Source organism: Sarcophilus harrisii, chromosome 4 (genome assembly GCF_902635505.1).
Source record: "Sarcophilus harrisii chromosome 4, mSarHar1.11, whole genome shotgun sequence".
Classification (NCBI taxonomy): Eukaryota; Metazoa; Chordata; class Mammalia; order Dasyuromorphia; family Dasyuridae; genus Sarcophilus; species Sarcophilus harrisii.
In genome coordinates this window covers 306,267,505-306,283,870 of record NC_045429.1, presented here as the reverse complement: position 1 = coordinate 306,283,870, position 16,366 = coordinate 306,267,505, and the positions used below count along the sequence as shown (strand labels likewise).

The following is a 16,366-nucleotide window of genomic DNA, read 5'->3' as shown; positions in this document are numbered from 1 at the left end:
GTTTTCAGGGATCACTGAAAACACAATACAATTTTCAAAATAGTATCCAACCTGCTCTTTTCCTAGTACTTAATTCTCAGCCTAATGGTTAGGTGATATATTATATATATTTTTTTTCAGGTATGGGATGGCTAATTTATTATTATATACACAGGAAAGGCTAACTATGAAAAGAAAATTTCACAAGCATGCAATAACGGAATAGGATTCAGCAATTTAATCTAATCTACAGCCACAGTTACAGTCTACAGGGAGTCTAAAATTTAAATCAGGTGATATATTATATAGAGTGTAGCTAGAATAAGGAGATCCTGTGTTCAAATCCAATTGCAGACATTTGCTAACTATGATAATTCTGGAATGACCAAATGAAATGTTGAAGAAAGGGTGGTTTAAAGTTGGAGTTTTAGCTTATATTAAGAGGTGCTTCTAAGCTCTAGAGTTGTTATGAAGATCAAATGAGCTAATATTTGAAAAACACTTTACACAGCTTAAAACACTCTATTAATGCAAGCTATTATTATTACTGTTATTTATCAACAAAATAATTTAATGGACTAGCTAACTTCATGTTAGTCCGGACACAAGGAATTTTTATCCCATTATTTAATGTGCATTCTTAGGCCAGCTCTTTTTTTTTTTGGTTTGTTTGCTTGGATTTTAGGCAGGGTGACGGGGTGGAGAGGTGGGAGGGAAGGAGGGAAGTTATTAGGATTTCATTAGTATTAGACAAAGGTATTAAATAGTTGGCCTCACTCCTGAGTCTTGCCTAAACCAGATTAAAATGTAATTGAGAAATATTTAAGTAAATAAAAATATTGTAGAACATAATGTTAATTTGTGACTTTCTAAGTCAATATGTTCCTCCTCTTTATCAGAGTTTGACATCACTGATATTAAGGACTATCCCACCAATGAAGACCAGCTTTTGCTCTAAAACTTGCAGTTTTAGAGAGGGCATTAAGAGATTAAGTGACTTTTTTAGTGTCATATGACAGAAGCAGTTCTTGTACTCATGTCTTTCTGATTTTCTAAGGCTGGATTTCTGTCCATTATAGGGCAATCTTGTGAGTAATCATGATTTACTCGTGGTTTTCAAATACTGTGTACTTAGTTTTTGTTGAATGAACATTGACTTTGAGGGAGTTCGCCAGTGCAATCCTTGGATTAAATTTAATTTCCAATGTATAATAACTGTGTGACTATAGGGAAGAAACAACCTCCCTAAGCTTCAGTTTTCTCATCTGCAAAATCATCAACATAATACTTATGTTAAATAATCATTTTGTAACCCAAATAAGATAATGCATGTGTAGTCATATGTTGCATTAATGTCTCCTATATTGACTACAGAAATGGTTAATGTATCTTTAAGAGCCAAATGTAATGTTGAGGAAAGGGTAGATTGGAGTTGGGGTTTTAATTATCATCCTATGAAGTGCTTTTCTTTTTGCAGTCAGAGTATGTGTGGGTTTAACATTAATCCATGAGGCTCTATGAGAAGTCAGAGAGATAAATAGTGAAGAGAAATTTCTTTCTTGTTATAATTGTCAACTGCTATATTATATTAAAAAAGCAACCCATAAAGATAATTCTATGATGAATCTGTGAGGAATTGGCAGTTTTCAGTGTGTTACTTGTGATTTTAATTTTAGTAATTTTAAAATATTTAGTTTTAGGAGATTAAGGTATTTGATACATAGATATGGGTAACTATTACTGAGAAAGGATATTTCTCTAGTTTATTAAATAAATTATGTTTATTGAACTGAAGTTGGGATTTGAGCTAAATGATTGACCGATGACAGAAATTTAAATTTCATTCATTAATAAAGGAATTATTTAAACATTCTCCTGCATTACCCTAGAGTTCATCATGATAAGATTAATTATGAGAACAAATAAGGTATAAATCTCAAAGTTGACCTCCAAGTAAACCTTGCCTTATTTTAACTTATCTGCAATTTTGCATAACATTTTACCTTATCTACAATTTTTTCTTATTTCTTTTCCGTAGATATTTTTCTCATAGAACTTAAATGCAAAATGTCCAACAATGCTACTTCTGATTAATGACATTTACTTGCCTATGATTTTTTTCATTCATTCACATTATCTCATTTTAACTATTTATAACTATATAGTCTGCATATTTAGTTTAGAATTATTGATTTTCTAAATAAAACTTTTATGCTATTATTATTTTAAAGATGAATATCAATATGTTTAGTAGTTATTGGGATTTTTTTGGATTAGAAATTAATAGAAGTGTCCTATTTTTATTAGTGGACTCAGAGATTAAAATAAGAACATTATAAGACTATTGAAAAGAAAGATCAAAGAACTGGGAGATTGCAAAACAGTTTATAATAAGTTTAGGCTTGAAGAATCCTGTCAGTCTGTATTCTGCAAATTATTGGAGTCATGGGCTCATACTAAGATACCAATACCTTGACCACAGAGACAAATATCTATAAAATGATTTATACAGCCCCTTCTGAGGAGGAGGAATTGACCAAGAACATTTAGATTTGAATGAGAAAAGAGCCAAAGAGCAAGGAGATTTAAAAAAAAAAAATTGGGATCAGAAAAGAATAGCTTTCTTACGATTAGGAGAGAAACTAGGTCTCATATCAGAAAGATCTGGCTCTGTTGTAGTTAAGGTTAAAGTTCGGACCTGCAAAGAATTTTGGTGCTATAGAAGTTGAAGTCTATTGCTTTACAAATATTATCCCAGTTTATCTTCACAAAAACCTTGGGAGGTAGGTGCTATCTTTATCGTAATTTTACAGATGAGGAAACTGAGTGGGAATAGTTAAGTGACTTGCTCAGTGTTATGGACCCCATTTGAACTTAGGTCTCCCTGATTCCAGCACTCCATTTATTTTGTCACCTGGAATTTTGTTCCAGATACAGAAAATAATTGGCATAGCCTCATTATCAGTTGGTTACGTGTCTAAACCATCTGGAATCAGTGAACCTTATCCAGAAATAATAATGAAAATTGAAAATGTAACATGCGCTGCTATCCTGCATAGTAGATCCCAAATAACTATAGCATTATAATATTTTTAAAGGACACTTGAATAATTATGAAAAGTCTAATACTCAGTGGACTGGTTAATAAAGTCTACCTGTATTTGAGATGCATTAAAATAACTTCCAAGTTTCCCAAAAAATGTTGAGTTGAAAAACAGTGTTTTATTGTGTGAGGAAAAGCAAAAACAAAACAAAACCCCTCAGTATCATTGTATCATAAAGTATGTCAAAAGAAATAAAGAATTAAGAAGTCTTGAAAGGTAGAAAGGGGGTAGCTTATGTTTTGTTTTGAAAGCCAAACAGAGGAGTTTATAGTTAATCCTGGAAATGATAGGAAGCTATTGAAGGGGTGTGTGTGTGTGTGTATGTGTGTGTGTGTGTGTGTGACATACTTGCTTCTTTAGGAAGATCACTTTGACAACTGAGTATAGGATGGATTTCTATAGGGAGAGATTTGAAGCAGGTAGATCTAACAGAGCGTTATTAGAAGCAGTCAGGTGTGAAGTGATGAGGATTGCCACCCGACAGTTGCAGTGTCTGAGGAGAAAAATGAGCAAAAGTAGAATTGCCAAGACTTGGCAATAGTTTGGCTATGATGGTTAAAAGCAGAAAGTCAAGGATAACACCTAAGTTTTATGCTTGAAAGACTGGAAGGATGGTGGTGCTCCTGACAGTAATAGAAATATTTGGGAAGGAGCAGCTAGGTGGCACAGTGGATAGAACATCAGCCCTGAAGTCAGGGGACCTGAATTCAAATGTGGCTTCAGGCACTTAACACTTCCTTAGATGTGTGACCCTAAACAAGTCACTTAACCCCAATTGCCTCAGCAGAAAGAAGGAAAGAAAGAAGGAAGGAAGGAAGGAAGGAAGGAAGGAAGGAAGGAAGGAAAGAGAGAGAGAGAAAGAGAGAAAGAAAGAAAGAAAGAAAGAAAGAAAGAAAGAAAGAAAGAAAGAAAGAAAGAAAGAAAGAAAGAAAGAAAGAAAGAAAGAAAGAAAGAGAGAAAGAAATGTTTGGGAAAAGGGGGAAGAGTTTTTTAAGAAAAGGTGATAAATTCAATTTTGGATATCTTGATTTTAATTAATTAAGATATCTACAGGAGATCCAATTTGAAGTATTTAGTAGGTTGTTGTCAATGCCAGATTGTAGGGTAGAAGAAAATTATCTGCATTGAAATGATAAGTTAATTCATGAAAGCTGATAAGATGACAAAGAAAGAAAGGAAATAAGCATTTATTTAGCTATACTATATGCCAAGCACTGTGTTAAGCACTTTACAAATATTTTCTCATTTAATCCTCAAGACAATTCTGAGAGAAATACACTATACTTATCAACCCGATTATACAGTCTAGGAAACTGAGGCAAATAGATGCTTAATAGATACATAGATTTGCCTATGTCAGACATTATGAAGCTTAAAAGCTTCAGACACTTAGTCATTCTTCTTTTCCCCTTTCACTAGTTCCCTATCACCTCCAGAATTAACTATAAAGTCTTCTGGCTTTCAAGCTAGTAAAGGTATGACATAGATAAGTCAGTGAGTACCTGAGGCTTTCCAGATAATCTGAGGCCCAATTTGAATTCAGGTTTTCCTGACTCCAGGTCTAGCACTCTGTCTCTTAAAACATCTCATCACCTCTATCCATTGTAATAGTATAGAGGGAGAAGAAAAGGGGGTCCAAGACAGAGCTGGGTAGGACCCATTGTTAGCAGACATGAACTGGGTGCAAATTCAACAAAGGATGCTGAGAAGGATCAGTCTGACAGGTAGGAGGAGAACCAGTAGCTTGAAAACCCAGAGAGAAGAATATATTGGGAGAAGTATGATCAACAGCATTGAAGGTTCCAGAGAGGTCAAAAAGAATGAAAATTGACAACAGGCCATTAGGTTTGGCTATTAATAGATCATTGGTAACTTTGGAAAGAACAATCTCTATTGAAACTAGACTACAGAATTAAGAAGTGAATGAAAGAAAAGCAAGTGAAAGCATCAACCATAGATGACCATTTAATCATTTAACATCAGTAATCTTTTATAAAGTGATATTTATTTCAAAGTTATAGCAAGGACAAAAGTATAAACATCTCACCCTATCGTAGTAGGGTGGCTTAGAGGCAAGGCATACTTTCCTACTTATCATCAGTCTCTGGGGATCAAAATTTAGCATCATTCTTAAGTGGCAATGATGCCATCAAGCTGATGTCCATATGCAGCATGACTGCTGGATGGGTCCTCTCAGCTTTCATTGGCATGAGTGCAGAAGGTCAATCATTGCTGGTTAAAAAATCTTGCCTGGGATACTGGGATACCAAGAAAGGTCATAGAAGCTCCATTCTCTTCATTTACAATGGAAAAGAACAAACACAGATGCCAAGGACTGAGATCCATTTCTCATGATTTCAGAGGGAAGAAAGCCCTAATGTCTTTTCTTTTCTTATCTGTTATACTGGATGAAAAAAACCACTACCACCTATATCATTAAGAGTGATTGAGGAGAAGAGGGAATGGCTGATGCTGGCAGGTCTTTTTGAATGCCTCGAAAACCCATCAAAGAGCATTCCTTTCATTATCTGTTTGTCACCAGTTTTGGAACAACTATGATATTCCACTATCTCTCCAATTATTTCCTTACATATTATCACTATTCTCCTAAAAGTAAGCGTGTCTACCACATAAAGAAGTTGCATCAGTGGAACAAACTGATGGGTATTTTCACATGCACCAGACCAATATCATACTTGTTTCATTAAAACCTTTTTTGTCTTAATTATCTGTGAATAATTAGCAGAGAGAACAGATGCCTTGTGAAGGACTTTACAAAATAATCTAGGTTAAGAAGTGACACAATGATGCTCAAATGAGGACACAAATTATGGTTCCCATGAGGTATCTTACTATTAAAACAATAGTAGAAGTTGGAATTGTTCAATGGACTACTGTATAGAATTAATTGTCATTGTTCTCACATATGGTACCAAGAACAACTGATATATTTTTTATTAAAGCTTTTTATTTTTCAAAACATATATATATAGGCAATTCTTCAACATTAGCCCTTGCAAAACCCTGTGTTCCAGTTTCCTCCTTCTTTCCCCACACCCTCCCCTAGATAGCAAATAGTCCAATATATGTTAAATATAGTAGAAATATATGTTGAATTTAATATATGTATACATATTTATACAATTATTGTGCTGCACAAGAAAAAAAGAGAAGCAAAATAAAATCAAGCAAACAACAACAAAAAGAGTAAAAATCTTAATGTTGTGTTCCATACTCAGTTCCCACAGTCCTCTCTCTGAGTGTAGATGGCTCTCTTTATCACTGAAAAATTGGAACTGAATCATCTCATTGTTGAAGAGAGCCATGTCCATCAGAACTGATCATTGTATACGCTTGTTGTTGCTGTGTATAATGATCTCCTGGTTCTGCTCATTTCACTTAGCAACAGTTCATATAACTTTCTCCAGATCTCTCTGAAATCATCCTGTTGGTCATTTCTTACAGAACAATAATATTCCATAACATTCATATGCCATAATTTATTCAGCCATTCTTCAACTTATGGGTTTCTAGTAAGAACAACTGATATTAACCAGAATGTATCAAAGTTCTACATGATAATTTTGAACATAGTGATTAAGAGAGAACCTTGGAACTAATAAGAAATGTATTTTTCTTGCCCAAGATGGCTCCAGATATCATTGAGAACTATAACATTTGTTCTCATTATGTACAAGGAAATGTACTGTATAACTCGTTAGATAACTAACAAACCGTTGGAACTGACTTTTTATTACTGGAAGGAGGTGGTTATAACATAAGAAAGAATATAGAAGGGGCTGATCACTTTATCAGATATGAATAGACATATCCAACAAAAATAAAGAAATGTCTACAATTGCTTAAAATAGTATGGAACAAATATTTTTGAGTATATGGATTCTCTGACAGCATTCATTCTGACCATGATAGAAATTTCAAAAATAAAATACTTGAAGAAATATTAACTTTGGCAGGTATTAAAAAATTATAAACTGTATCTTAGCAACCTCAAGGAGAGCCATAATCTGAGTTTTTCAATTAAACATTCATGAACTTGTTAGGAAAAATGAAGCCTGAAGAAAAAAATCTCAGTGGAGCCAACACAGGGCATTTTCAGTTCACATGTAACTTAAGAAATGATGTTATATATTTAACATGTATTGGTCTACCTGCCATCTAGGGGAAGGGGTAGGGGGAAGGAGGGGAAAAGTTGGAACAGAAGGTTTTTCAAGGGTCAATGCTGAAAAATTACCCATGCATGTATCTTGTAAATAAAAAGCTATAATAAAAAAATTTAATATAACCCTCCAAAAAAGATAGGATATTATAGTATCCTATAGTGAAGTAGTGAATACTACTTCACTGTAAGAAATAATGAAGGAGATGGGTTAAAAAAATGTGGGAAGATCTGCATTAATTGATTCAAAGTGAAGAGAGCAGAACCAGGAGAACAATTTATACAATAACAGAAATGTAAAGACAAACAACACTGAAAGACTTAGAAACTCTGGTCAATACAAGAGAACCAACTACACCTCCAGAGAGGAAAAAAAGGAATGCTAGCCACTTCTAGGTAGAGAGGTGATGGACTCAGAAGCAAATTTTCTCTTTCAAATATGGCTAATGCAAAAATTTGTTTTGCTTGATTCTACTATTACATTTGTAAGAGGCTTTGTTTTTCTTGCTTTTTCAATTAATGAAGGAGAAAGAAATGGAAAGAAGAGAATTAAAGTTAAATGAAATGATGTCACAGGTTTAATATATTAACTAATGTGTAATTGGGCATGAAATATGATTACTTATTGATTTGTGCTTAGGAGTCTTTCAGGATGAAAAGGATATAGTTCATCCCTAATGAATATATTTCATGTTTGGGAAACAAGTTGAAAAAATTTAAACAAATTGTTGTGACTTTAGTTCAAAATACTCTGACAGAAATAAAGTTACAATATTATATTCAAGTTATTATCAATATTATCAATAATCATAAACATGTGATAGATTTAGTTGTAAAATTTCAAGAAACCAACTAAAAATCAATTTTTAATTTTTAAGCCACTGAGAGAATGGATAATTTGCTTGTTTATACAATAATACCAGAATGTGATAGTGGTGGTGATGATAAGGTATGTATAAAAATAATTCATAGAAACTTTCCTTGAGGAGCAAAGTAGTTATGAGCAATTAGTTAAGAGTTCTCTGAAAAGAAGAGATACAATTAGTCTGAGTTAGATAATGGTTCAAAAAATTATGCTTTTAGTGAGGAAGACTATATAAAAATCCAACAACCTTCACTGGAACTGTGAAGAAGCCTAGATCAGATAAGGGGAAAAGGTTAAGCCTAAAGACAATGTCTTTCTTATTAAAACTTCATTTATAGATACATCTAAGGGAAAGAGACTATCTATAAAATTTAGAAATGTCAGCCTATAACTTTTAAAGCAATTTATATTGTGGTATATATATATATATATATATATATATATATATATATATATATATATATATACTGTATATTACAGGGGTCCTCAAACTTTTTAAATAGGAGGCCAGTTCACTGTCCCTCAGACTGTTGGAGGACCGGACTATAGTAAAAACAAAAACTTTGTTTTGTGGGTCTTTAAATAAAGAAACTTCATAGCCATGGGTGAGGGGGATAATCGTCCTCAGCTGCCGCATCTGGCCCACGGGCTGTAGTTTGAGGACCCCTGCTATAATTTTAATTTGATATCCCAGAAATGATTTTCAGGGGACTGAAAATTTTTGGCTATGGGGAGAAACATAATTATTTTACTAGGTTCTCCCACACAGACTAATATATTAAAACTACTTTTAGTGAATTTTAAGAGGAAAATAAAAGTTCAGGAATAGGCAATTTAGCTGACATTTTGGAATTACAGTTTTAACTGTCATTTTATGAGATGTTTCTCTCTATGGAGTCAGGCAGAGTGTGTGTGGGTTTAATGTTAATCTGTGAAAATCTATGAGGTGTCTGTGGAGAAGTTAGAGAGAGAAAGAACATGATGAAAAATCCTTTCTTGTTAGAACCATCAATGATTACTTTATAAAGAAACATTTTAAAGATATTTTCTAAGAAGCTGTATGAAACTGGTAGTTTACAGTGCATTTTAGAGAAATCTGTGGTAGAATCTGTGATTGCTAAAGTGAAGACAAATTAAAAAGGACTAAAATAACTTATTTTATGAGAGATTAAATTTATATCTTATCTTAAGGAGAAATATGCAAAGGATTTTTGAGAGATTCTACTTGGTGTCTTGAGTAAATTTATGTTTTCAGAAGTGAAAATAAGAGTTATTTTTCTCCCTCTTTCAAGTCACCAAACTATTAACCTATTGGAACATCACCTTACAACTTTTATAAAGTCATTTAAACTTTTTCTTTTATTCAAAAATCCATTTTCTTCTCTTTTTGACAATCCAAATCCTCATATACCATCTGAAAACTGTGTTTCTTTAAAGATAAACTTGACAAGTATTTGGTTTATCAAAATTTCTTGTCCTACCCTTTTTAAGCCTACAAAACAGGCATTACCTTAAATTCTTACCAAGGTGATTTATTTCTTCTCCTAGCACTTCATGAAAGTGCTTTTTTTTCCCATTTCAGCAGTTACATGGCTCACATCTTAAAAGGGCAGCACCATGAATAAGGCTATACAAAACATACACAAAGTATATATGTACATATAAGTAATTTTTATGATAGAAAGGAAGCAAGAATTAGAAAGATCAAAAGAAGTCTCCTATAGGAGGTGGTGCTTGAATTGGATTTTGAAGGAAGTTAGGGATTCTAAGAGTCAGAATTGAGGAAGAAATACATTCCAAACATAAGTGACAAACCTGTGCAAAGGCACGGAGGCAGAAAATGAAATATGTGAGAAACATCAAGACCATTTCTTATAGTCCAACCAAAGTGTCTTTCTTGATCATAGAGTGCCTGTAGGATAGTCAGGTATAAGACTGAAAATTGGTTGACTGGAGCTAAGTTGTTTTATCTTATTTTGGGTTTTTTTTTTTTATGTTAAACACATCCAGTTCTTTTAAATGTATTTCCATATTTGTCATGCTGTGCAAGAAAAATCAGATCAAAAGGGAAAAAATACAAGAAAGAAAACAAAACAAGCAAACAAGCAATAACAACAAAAAAGGTGAAAATACTATGTGTTGATCACATTCAGCCTCCACATTTCTTTGTCTGGATTGGATGGCACTTTCCATTCCAAGTCTATTGGAATTGCCTTGAATCATCTTATTATTGAAAAGAGCCGAGTCTATCACAGTTGATCATCACATAATCTTGTTACTGTGTATAATGCTCTCTTGGTTCTGTGGAGTCAAATTGTAAAAGATTTTAAATGTAAAAAAGAAAAGTTTGCATTTGATCCTAGGAAACCACCAGAGCTTATTGAAAAGATGGGGAGAGAGGGGAGAAGTAGTGACAGGGCTATATTTCTGCTTTGGAATCATAAGGTCATAGAATTAGACCTGGAAAGAAGGCCATCAAATCTCATTTTACAGATGAAGAAAACAAAGCATAGGAAGGTTATATAAATGGCCCAGTATCACAGAGGTATGAAGTATCTGTAGAATGTATAGCAGAGAAGAAAGAGGTAAGGAGAGCAATCAGTAGGCTAATGCAATAGTCCAAGAGCTGATGATACCTTGGATTAGGTGGATGACTGTAGGTGGGAGAGAAGGGGATAGATGAGAAAAATGAGTAGAGGTAGAACCAACAAATCTTTTTTTTTTTTTTTTTTTTTGAGGCAATTGGGGTTAAGTGACTTGCCCAGGGTCACACAGCTAGGACATGTTAAGTGTCTGAGATCTTATTTGAACTCAGGTCCTCCTGACTTCAGGGCTGGTGCTCTATCCACTGTGCCATCTAGCTGCCCCAGAACCAACAAATCTTGACAACTGATTTCATATGTGGGTTGAGTGAGGAGTCAAGGATAACATTGAGATTGCAAACCTAGATGGCTGGAAGGATGGTGTTGTCTTCAACAGAAATAGAGAAGTGCAGAAGAGTCATGAATCTGGGTGAATGATAATGATTTTTATTTTGGACATGTTGAAATGTTCAATAGATAATTGGTGATGTAGGACTGGAGTATGGAAGAGAGGATAGCTTTGGGAATCATCTATACAGAGATGATAATTACCCACAAGACCTAATAAGGACTTGAAGATAGAGAAAAGGTGGCCCAGGAAAGAATAAATATCATAATTACTATTAATAACTTTAATTAGATATTATCTCATGGGGTCAAAAATTCAATAACTTTTTTTTTTAAAAAATCTGGATTTTTTTTTAAACCTAAGAGGAGGTGAAGGAAGAAATGTATTTCGTAGTAGAAGGTAGACACAAGAATATGTTTTGCATTGATAGAACATTCAACTTTGGGGGAAGAATTTTCACATCATCATCTGCATAATTCTTTTTTTAATGTTTGGAAATAATTCTATAGCATATGTATTAATTACTCTTTAAATATTAAATAGAATTCACTTAAAAATTCATCTAGACCACCTTTGTACTTTTGGTAGATCATTTATGGTTTGCTTGATTTTTTTCTTTTGAAATTGAATTCTCTCTCAAGCTCTCCCTGCCTCATTTTGTTATTCCAGGAATTTTATATTCCCTTTCATCATCCTTATGAATCAGATAAACCAGATTTTTTTATTGCCATTTGCTACATGAGGAAATGGAATTGCAGGGAATGTCATTCCGAAAGATAACAGTAGCCTCTGTAGTTCAAATTCAAAATAGTGTTCTTCCATGTGCAAGGGAGTGCACCTAGTCATTGCTCTGGAACTCAAAGACTCCTGTTCATGTCAGTGGGATGCTCAAGGAAAAGAGGACAGTTATAGCCACTCAGTGACCCAAATAGGGATGTGGGAAGTCAGAGAATTAAAGACTGTACAAATTTGCCCCTAGCACAAGAAATTTCTCTGTTTTGTGACCATTGTGACTTATGTGAATATTTTGTTAACTAGATGAACCAGGGTCATGGAAAAGTGTGACATTTGCCTAGGATTGAGTTTATGAACTTTAGCATTTTCATTGGAGGAAACTTTCATATTTAAAAAGAAAGATCTCATGAAACTAGCCAGAGAAAGCTTACTGAGAACAAGTCAAGTTGTACATGCATATATCACTGAATTTATTGTTGTAAATTTAATTTATTAAATTAATTTATTTAAATTATTATTATTAATTATTTATTTAATTTATTATTTATTTAAATTAATTTATTAAATGTAATTTATTGTTGTAAAACCTGATTCTTCAATATATAAGTAGGATTCCATTTCTCATATTCATTGATTCATCACCTCAACTCTAAGTACTTTTTTAAAGTAATTTTAAGGTATTTTTTACTTTAGTCTAGAATTTCCCCCCAAAAGAGGGAATTTAGAAAGATACTCAACATACATACATTAATTTGGTTTGTGTAAATCCTTTGTTACTACACCAAAAGAAAATGCTGAGTACAAAAAAACACAACATCAACCACATAATGATTTAAAAGAATTCACTAACTTAGTATTACTAATGAAATCAGTTGGTCAATGTAAGAAATTAAGGCGAACAACTTTACTGCTTATGTATTTACATCAATTACGTTAATCATTCCATTAGAAAACAAATATTCAAACATCAATGAAACTGGAAACAGTTTTTGCAAGGCTGCTAATTTGCTATTTCATAGAGCAGTCTTACATTGATCTTTTCCTTGGTGGCATTTTCCTTTATGATACCACTTTTCTCCTTGCTCTAGTCAACTTTTCTCTGATTTACCATTCTTTTCTGACACTGATTGAACCGCCTGAAGCATGTATTCCCCTTTTCTATCAGCTCCAGCTTCTTCAGGGGAAGTTGCCTTGCCAGAAGTTGCTGCTGATATCAACAGACCTCCAACTTTTTCAATTCTCATAACATCTGGTCTCAAAGGAAAGAAGATAGCAAATAGGCAGGATGTGTGTTCATATCGCAAAGTAGTGTAGGATCAAGTCCATCCTAACCCTCCAGGGAGAACTCCAAGAGTTGTCCTTGTGCTTTGAAGCCAGAAAGAAAATAATCTAAAGGAAAGGGTGGCTCTTTTAGTATATCTGTTAAGTTCTGGTCACGTTTGGCCATAAGTCACATCACCTTCAAACTTCCATGTGGTCATTTGGACTAATGACTGAACATACTTCCAAAAAGGAAGGAAGTACCTGCTGCACATAGGTTAAAAAGTGGTTGGGATGAGTTGGCCAATAGGCAACAGGTAAAGTGGTTGATTTTGCTGTTTATTTATTTGTACCAGACACATTAGTGATTCTATTAGTTTGTAATGTTCCAATAAATGCCTTCCTTTTATTGTTGCTGTTTTTCTTTCATTCTTTTTTTTTTTTTTTTTTTTTTTAATTTAATAGCCTTTAATTTACAGGATATATACATGGGTAACTTTACAGCATTAACAATTGCCAAACCTCTTGTTCCAATTTTTCACCTCTTACCCCCCCCCCCTCCCCTAAGTGGCAGGATGACCAGTAGATGTTAAATATATTAAAATATAACTTAGATACACAATAAGTATACATGACCAAAACATTATTTTGCTGTACAAAAAGAATTAGACTCTGAATTATTGTACAATTAGCTTGTGAAGGAAATCAAAGATGCAGGTGTGCATAAATATAGGGACTAGGAATTCAATGTAATGGTTTTTAGTCATCTCCCAGAGTTCTTTTTCTGGGTATAGTTAGTTCAGTTCATTACTGCTCCATTAGAAATGATTTGGTTGATCTTGTTGCTGAGGATGGCCTGATCCATCAGGACTAGTCATCATCTAGTATTGTTGTTGAAGTATATAATGATCTCCTGGTCCTGCTCATTTCACTTAGCATCAGTTCGTGTAAGTCTCTCCAGGCCTTTCTGAAATCATCCTGTTGGTCATTTCTTACAGAACAGTAATATTCCATAATTTTCATATACCACAATTTATTCAGCCATTCTCCAACTGATGGACATCCATTCAGTTTCCAGTTTCTAGCCACTACAAAAAGGGCTGCCACAAACATTCGTGCCCATACAGGACCCTTTCCCTTCTTTATAATCTCTTTGGGATATAATCCCAGTAGTAACACTGCTGGATCAAAGGGTATGCACAGTTTGATAACTTTTTGAGCATAGTTCCAAACTACTCTCCAAAATGGTTGGATTCGTTCACAACTCCACCAACAATGAATCAATGTCCCAGTTTTCCCACATCCCCTCCAACAATCATCATTATTTGTTTTTCTTTCATTCTTAAAGAGGATCAATGAATTCATGAAGGTGCTGTCTTGACTTGTAAGTGAATTGGGTTTAAATGAAGTAGAGGTGTACAAAGTCTTTAGTTTTCATCATGCTTTCTAAATAAAAGACTTACTCTTCGTGTGTGTGTGTGTGTGTGTGTGTGTGTGTGTGTGTGTGTAAATGGATAGTAAGTACTTTAGCATCTTCTGTTATGGAGATTCATGCTCCAAAAAAGGAAGAGATAGAATCCTTAAATGTGATGTATTGGTCTTCTGACTTTGATATTAATTTTTGTGGTAAATCTTGTATAGGAGACAGATAAATATATTTGTTTACATATTAATCTCTTTAATTAGAGTCATTTCTAACACTTGTGTTTGAGGTCTAGGCTTGGCTATTAAAAATTTTTTTTGTAAGAAAGCTTATGTGGAGATGCCTGCTGTCCTGAATTCTGTTGCTAAGCAGTATACTCTGGACAGGTAAACCCATCAATTATTTAAACAAAGCCCTAGATATATTTAATCCATTTATAGTGACTCCAATCAATGTATATTCTTCACTAAACCTATTTTGCTTGTTCAGCTGTTCTTTTTAAAGAGTGACAAGACATGCCTGTCACTGACATTACTGGTATTAAGTGGCTTCCTAACAATCATTTTGGGAATCTTTTTATTGCATGCCTTTAAAGATGTCGGTGTTCGCCTAGCAAGTATGCTGGTTTCTTTCTGAAAGGATGAAAAAGTAGCAAATGGCAATCTGTCCAATTTCTATGATATCTTTCATAATAATAAAGAAATCTTAACCTGCAAAAGTGGACAGCAAACTAGAGAAAATAAGCAGAAATTTTATATCTCTTTTGAAAATAGATCTCACTTTAAAAAGAGTGATTTTTGTAATTCTGCTTTTCTTCTGAAAATAAAGATTGTCATTTTAAATGCTGTCCAGTAACAACCATTTTTTAAAATGGCTTTCCTAACTTGGACCAAGAAGAATAATACCTTTATTTTTTATATGAAAAGTGCAAGATAATTCACTAAAATGACCTTTGTATGGTTAGTTTAGGTTTCTATTAACACTATATAATTATTTCTTAATTTTAGATTTTATTAAAAAAACTTATTGACTAACAATTTTCATTACAAAAATGAAATACTTTATTTCTTCCAAAATGACAACAGAAAGAAATTAAGAGACTTCTCATTAAATCCCACTCCTCTACTTTTTCTCCCCAATTTCCTTTTTCCATTAATTCTCTGTAAATGATTCTGATATTAATGGTAGATATTTCAAAAAATTTGGAAAACGGGAAAGTGGAAAGTTTCTTCTCTAGATTTTATTGAAGATCTTTGCTGGGGTTTTTTCTTACAATTTGAAATATCAGATTTTTATTTTGGAATAACCTCCCCAGAATATTTGGTAAGACTTTTGTGAGATTTCAAGGAAAAGTTTTAACACCAGGCCTGAGCACATTGTCTCCTCTGCCAAAATTCACTTCCTCTCATCAATTTTGGAAGAAAAGTGAAACCATGGTACTTGTTTATTGAAGGGCCCCAGAAAACCAATGCAAAGAAAAACCCATGGAAGAAAAGTAATTTCTTGGCAGAGATTTTATAACATTTTACTCTAAGTCCAATCAAGCATATTCTTCATTGTAACCTTTGCAAAATGTCACCCTGTTTGCAAGCAGAAGCTGGGCTCCCATTAAAAAGCTGGCAATTCAAATTCTTGAATCTGTTTTTTAAAAATTCTCACCCAGATTTTGAGATTTTTTTCTTTGCAGAAGCCAACCACAATTCCTTTGCTATAACTTTTGGAACTCATTTTTAAAATGCCTGGAGTTAATGTGATTTGGAGTCAATTGACCCCTGAGAATTTCTATTGGGAAAACCCAATGAACTTTATTTTGCTTTCAGAGGGAAAAATTATTGATTCCAAATGGAATATAAATTGATTGTCAATATTTAACTTTATTATATGTATCT

At 33.4% G+C, this 16,366-nt stretch overlaps 1 pseudogene; it reads left to right on the top strand.

Annotated features, from left to right (window-relative positions):
* Window positions 1-8,152: 8,152 nt before the first annotated feature.
* LOC100930709 lies at window positions 8,153-15,332 on the top strand (annotated as a pseudogene).
* Window positions 15,333-16,366: the final 1,034 nt, after the last annotated feature.